This window comes from Phyllostomus discolor (assembly GCF_004126475.2).
Source record: "Phyllostomus discolor isolate MPI-MPIP mPhyDis1 chromosome 15 unlocalized genomic scaffold, mPhyDis1.pri.v3 mPhyDis1_scaffold_37, whole genome shotgun sequence".
Lineage (NCBI taxonomy): Eukaryota > Metazoa > Chordata > Mammalia > Chiroptera > Phyllostomidae > Phyllostomus > Phyllostomus discolor.
The window spans coordinates 149,523-156,246 of record NW_023397493.1 but is presented as its reverse complement, the minus strand read 5'-3'; the positions used below and the strand labels follow the sequence as shown (position 1 = coordinate 156,246).

General features: G+C 42.3%; 1 long non-coding RNA gene across 1 annotated transcript; it reads left to right on the top strand.

Annotated features, from left to right (window-relative positions):
• The first annotated feature begins 246 nt into the window (after window positions 1–246).
• LOC118498638 lies at window positions 247–4,635 on the top strand. The gene is made up of 4 exons (XR_004901117.1): window positions 247–362; window positions 1,249–1,256; window positions 4,200–4,204; window positions 4,624–4,635. It is a non-coding gene; the product is annotated as an uncharacterized LOC118498638 (long non-coding RNA).
• Window positions 4,636–6,724: the final 2,089 nt, after the last annotated feature.

The window sequence follows — 6,724 nt, the reverse complement described above, 5'->3', positions numbered from 1 at the left end:
TGAATGGATATGTCTGTGTGAAATAGTGACAGTTTCCTGATCTGACATCTTTGTGTTTGCAGGTGTCCAGTGTGATGTGCAGCTGGTGGAGTCTGGGGGAGGCCTAGTGAGGCCTGCGGGCTCTCTGAGACGGTCCTGTGTAGCCTCTGGTTTCATAATCAGTGGCCATGATATGAGCTGGATCTGACAGGCTCCAGGAAAGTGGCTGGAGTTGCTCTCACACATTAGTAGTAGTGATAGCATACACTACATCAACTCAGTGAAGGGTAGACTCACCACCTCCAGAGACAATGACAAGAATGAGCTCTACCTGCAAATGAACAACCTGAGAGCTGAGGACACAGCTCTATATTACTGTGCAAGTGACACAGTGAGGGGAAGTCAGGGTGATCCCACACCAAAACCTCCCTGAAGGAGACAAGAGGGCTGGGCTGTAGGGGACACTGAGTGCACGGACAGTGTGCTCAGGGCTTACTGAGCACAAGGATAAGCTTTGGAGCAGCTGCAGATGCAGTATAAGGGATGCTTTCCTGGCAGGTGTGGGGTTTACTCTCCACACAGAAGTTTCACTCTGGGAACCCCCCTCCCTTGATGTTTCTGTGTTTACCTACACAGTAGGTATCTGAATTACAAAGACTTGTTGTCATCAGAGGAAATCATTCTCACATACTCCAAAGCCAGTTGCATACATTTGCTTACTCCTATTTTAATGAATCACCAATGAATCATCAAATCTTCTAAAGTACATCAGCTGAATCCAACCAGAGGCTTTGGGTCAAAGAGTGCAGCATCCCCACATAGCTCAGAGTCCAAAACAGTCAGCAGAAGGACACATGCATGCTGCACAGGAGGCATCCTAGTAGTATGAACCCGATACCAAGGTCAAAGGATCTGATGGTTATGGTCACTGACTCCACATCCAGGAACCACTAGCATTTGACATTATGTGGAGGTATAAGGACCCCCATTTTTCCATGGTATGGGTGTCTAGGGCTATGATGTCACACACAGAGGGATAGTATAAAAGTCTGCCACTTCATTGAAGAGCCTGTTGAGAGCAGGGTAGACTGTTTAATGCCTTAGGGATGTTTCATAACCTGTTTCAGGTTCATGTTGTTCATCTTCAACAAGGTTGAAAATCGTCCTGATCACGGGAGGGTTCTGTGTGGTTTCTATCCCCCATCTGCAACAAACTAGTGAGATTCCCTACTTTGAGTTCAGATTTCCCATGTGTTTGCACAGTAGGAGAGAGAGGGGTGAATTTTAACATGTCAACATCAAACATCAAAACCTACAGCCTAACTACACATTCCAATGAATGATTAGGAAACAGGAATGAGAACATGGAGCTGCCTACCATTATGGGTAGAAAATGATTTTAGCCCTAGACAATGAGAATAATGGTTTTATGTAAGCAAGAAGGAAAATGATAATAAATTATATGGTATCTTAGTTCAAAGTCCAAGGTGGGACCTGTCCACTCTACAAGATTGTCAGTTGTTCTGAAGGGCTGTAATACCCATTCTGCTCCCAAAGTTGAGAACCTTCCACAGACTTATGGGTATCCTTAGCTTGGGGAACTCTAGTGGAGTAGCCTTCGACCTGGGTGGAGTCATGATTTTATTCATTTGTTGTTTCTATGAGCTGGTGTTTGTGTCACTCAGAAACCCCCATAGGAAAACCTGAAGCTCTTATGTGATGACATTAGGGCATGGGACCTTGGGGTGTCTGTCCTAAGGTGGAGCTCTCATGAACAGAATCAACATCTTCATTACAGAGGACAGAGGAATCTGCCTTTCCCCATCCACCCTCTGCCATAATCATAATAGCAAAAAAAAAAAATATATATAGCAGTTTAGGAATTGAGTTGTTACTAGACATAAAATCTGCCAGCACTTATTATTGGATTTCCCTCCAACAGATCTGTGAGAAATACATGTCTGTTGTTGGCAATGATTCGGTCCACAGTCCTTTGCTACAGCCTCCAGGATGGATTAAGGTTTTAGTGTAGCATGACCACAAGGGCTGACTCCCTGGATATTCACTGCCATAGGTGTTGTAAAAAGTACAGCATGGGTTTCCTTCAAGTGATGTTCAAGGGCAGTTTCCCTCTGGGTTTTTTGTTTTGTTTTGTTTTGTTTTGTTTTTCTTACTATATAAACATTCTCCAGGTTGAAGGACACAGGAAGCCCCTAAACGCACATAGCAGGGAGGAAGCATTAGAAGTGAGTATAATCCATAACCCCTTTTAGTATTTTTCACATTGCATGGGACTAGGTGCAGGTTTCACTGGAGATAAAATACATAAATGCTGGGTTCTCCCAGGGACCGTGTCACAAGATACGAGTGATGTGAACTTGAAGGTGTAGATATTAAGACAATTCAGGAGGAGCATTGGCCAAGAGGAGTTGAGGCTTCACTTAGGTTTGATCATTTTAATTAACTATGTCATGTTTTCAAATATCCCAGAGATTTTATATAAAAATGACAGTGTGACATTTGGATCAGGGTAACCTCTTACTCAATAATCATTAGTGTGCTGTGCACACCTCATTAACTTGATGTCACAGTCAGTAAGCCATTGTGGGGAGAGGGGAACGTGGCTGAGCACAGAGGGTGCCCAGGGAAGTTAAAATGCACTACCTGTGTTTATAACTTCCTCTCAATCTCTTTCTTGATGACGATGGACTCTCAGTGCTCAGACATATAATGGGCAAGGATTATATCCTGAAAGCACACAGAGTAGCCCTTCCAGTGACCACTGACCTCAGGCATAGAAAGCTGGCAGTGAGTATGTGCCTCCCTCTCTGTGTCAACACATGGGCAAGGTCAAACAGATGATTTATTCTGAGCTGAATAGCATGAAACACAGTGCATGTGGAACATCACTATGCTTTACATTGTGTTAAACTGATCAATGGTACAAATTAGCAACAGCAATGATAACTCTACAACATGCCATAACCACCATGTTATAAAAGTCTTCACTAACACAATGACGGTGCATGTCCCTCTGAGTTGAGTGGGGCCCTCACCCACAGACCTCATGTCTCTGTCCCTAAGGGATGGAGCACATGCAAGTGGATGCTCCATGTGCTGTTAAACTCAGCCCCACAACTGTCCATGCACCTCTGGGAGAGCAGCCCCAGTCTCTGGATCTCTGCAGTTTGTAACCACTCCTGCAGTTAACACAGAGAAAGCACCAAGCACTTTGGGCTGAGATGGGAACTTGCTCAGATGCTTTTCCATGTAACATTATGAAGAATCTGGGAATTTGGGTTTGTGAGTGCGCTGCTCCTAATGAGAATATTTTGTCTGCAGGTGCCCAATATGAGTTTTAGGTGAGGGATTCTAGGGGGCACCTGAGACAACCTGGGAGTCTCTGAAACTCTGCTCCGGCAGTTCTGGAGTCCTATTCAGTGACAATTATATAACGTGGATTGGCCAGCCTCCAGGGAAGAGACTGGAGTGGGTAGGTGTTACGAGAAAAAAAAAATCTAACAGTCAAACAGCAGAACGCATTGCATCAGTGAAAGACTGTGTCACCATCACAAGAGACAATTCCAAAAGCACCACCTATGTGCAAATGAGATCCAAGGACACAGCCTTGTATTAATGCACAGGAGGCACAGAGAGTGGAAGTCAGTGCGGGCACAGACACAGTTCTTTTGGCAGGAGGAGCTGAAACTAACAGGTGGCACAGAGGGCTCATGGGTTGTGCAGGAGTGGGACACATAGAGATTAAGGCTAGGTTTTATCTCTGGCCCAGGAGCTTCCTCTTCATCTGACACTGGACATGTAGGTACCTAAGAAAGCAGTCACCACCATGAGTCTATGTGGATGTGTCTTCTCTATGCAAATGCACTAGGTGGGCTTATGTGATTTTTAACAGAGGGATTCTTCCCCTAAGTTGCTTTATTGGGGGATTGGTGTTTGTTTTAATTTGGCTGGATCATAAACTATCCCAAGGTCTGTCTGGAAGTCATTTCTTGGTTTGTACAATAGTGTGTTTGCAGGTGAACTTAGCCTTTGAACTGGTGGCATAGAAAATCTGATTCCACTAATGTAGGTGGGCACCATCCACTCACTGAGGAACTGAGTGGAACAAAATCAACCCCTTATCCTTTGCCCTGGAATCTGGAGCTGGGACACAGGTCTTCCCCTGCCCTGGGCACCCTGGTCCTCAGCATTCAAACCAGGCTTAGTTAACAAAGCAGCTCTCCTATGTTTGCTGCCTGTAATCCCAGCTCATGAGCCTTTGAGATGTCTCACAGTCACAATGAGGACATTGAATCTTTATAAATGTAAATGAAAATGCACATACTGTGGGTCAGCTTATCTAGAGAACCAGGAAAAATGGTATGACAAAACAGAGCATGTCCAAGTTTTCCCATCAGAGCCCACACAACTGTTGATGTGAATCAGTACAGGGCACATGGCACACAATGTGAGGGAATGGAAAGCACATGCTTTGACAGAGCCAGGGGAAGAAACTGGTTTAGGGTCATTTCTCAATGTGGTGGGAGAGAGGACTTCTGTTTACAATGGCTTGTATGGTTTCAATCTTCCAATGGTATCTAAGGGGAGACCATACCTTCTTATCTGATTTCCTGTGTGGGGCAGCTGGAGAAGAGGCAGGAATAAACCACCAATTGTCAGTGGCGAAACGTGAAAGAAAATAGAGTCTGACCACCCCCTCCCACCTAACAGTTAAAAAAAAAAAGAAAGAAAAAACAGAGATGGGATAAGGAGTCACTATGTTTGGAGAACCACCACGTGTATAAAATTGAAAAGCATGATTATAAGTAAATGATAATGGAGATGAAAAAGATGATGATAATGATGATGATGGGCTGAGGCAGAGATATCGGTCCTATGAAACTATTGCTCCTCCTCCAGACACCATCACCATGGTTCCTCCAGGTGGGGATGTTTTGTCTTCCCTGTAACTCATGGTGCATTTTGTAAATGAAGCCCCAGTGAATTAGGGACCTTGTGTGATCCATGCTGTAACCAGGCCAGTAAAAAACCAAAGATAACCACGTCTGACTACCTGGACTTATGACATTGTTACCTTCTTTAACAGACACACTAAAACTATGTATGTGGGTGAAAAGGAATCCCCTTTCTACCCCTGTGCAATGAATGACATGTTTCTTATTTCTGTTGAATGGTACCTGCAGAATTCTAAAGTTCCCCTTCCTAACCAACTTGTGTTTATAATCACTTAGCTATTCTATAAGATGATATAATATGTCTCTATCGTGTCCTACACTTCCTTCTGGGTCTTCACTTAAAAAGCCTTTACACCCATATGTCTAGTTACACTCAGCTCATGAACATGGGACATATTCCTGTATGTGACTCAAATGAAGTCCAGTAACCTCCCCTTTTCCAGTTCCAAAGCCACTTCCAGATTTGTGGGTAATTTTTTTCAGCAACCTTCCACTGCTCATACCTGACACTGTACTAGTCCCTACAGCTGCTTTAACTAACAGACATAGACATTGGAGGCTGACCAATTTGTTTTTTTTTCTTTTTTTTTAAAGAATTCTCAGCCCTGGCTGGCGTAGCTCAGTGGACTGAGTGAGGGCTTTGAACCAAAGTGTTGAAGGTTCGATTCCCAGCCAGGGTACATGCCTGGGTGGCAGGCTATAACCCCCAGCAACCACACATTGATTTTTTTCTCTATCTCTATTTCTCTCCCTTCCCTCTCTAAAAATAAATAAATAAAATCTTTAAAAAATACTCAATAGAGAACCGATTAAAACAATGATAATTTAAACATTGTTAAAATTTAATAGATTTGACTCAACAAATACCCACTAAACCAATAAAAAGAGAAATGTGAAAATGAAGAATATATTTCCACATCATAATTCTGATGTAATAAACTATTTATTATACATCAAGAATATTATATGACATGTGGGCTCTCCCAGCATCTTCTGACCATTGTGCCCATTTCCAGAAGCAGGGTTGAGGGAGGCTGGGAGTGGGGGTTTACTGTCAGGATTGAAGTTCCCCTTTCTGTGAGCAAATCTGTGCTAGGAATTCTCCTGATTTCCATACTTCTGAACCCCAGCCTCACTGACAATACTAGACAGGAAAAAAAAAAAAAAAAACAGGTCAGTTAATCCACTCCATAGTCACTTCCACATATGAAGAACTGTGAGTTGTGTACATACATAATCACTGTTCCCAAATTTAATCTTTTCTGCATAAAAACATGATTATTTCTGATGTGGTTAGTTTCAAGTCTCAAATGTGTCTCAGGCTCTCATAAGGAAGGAGTCTGCACAGGGAGATGTACATACACTCACAAAACTTCCAACATCTAGAATCAAGAATGTTCAGGCTGTTTGTATTTTGGAGTAAACTTCCCAGATCCAAATCATGTGAAATGTGTAGGAAACAAGATGTTGAAAACAACTCTGCTTTTCTAAACTTTATATGGCAAAGTGAATCTTACTCATATTTAAATTATAACATAAAAACTTTAAAATTGTGAATATAGTACAATCTGGGATTCACAAACTGACTGGAGAATGGTAATAAAACATTTTTAAGTTTTTTTTTAATAAATCAATACAGGGTCTATTAAAGAAAATATTTATAAATTGGACTTCACTAAAAGTAAATCCATTTCTCACACCAAAGAGTCAATTAAGGGGATTAAAAGACAAATATAAACTTGATGAGTATATTTCCAAATGATAAGTCT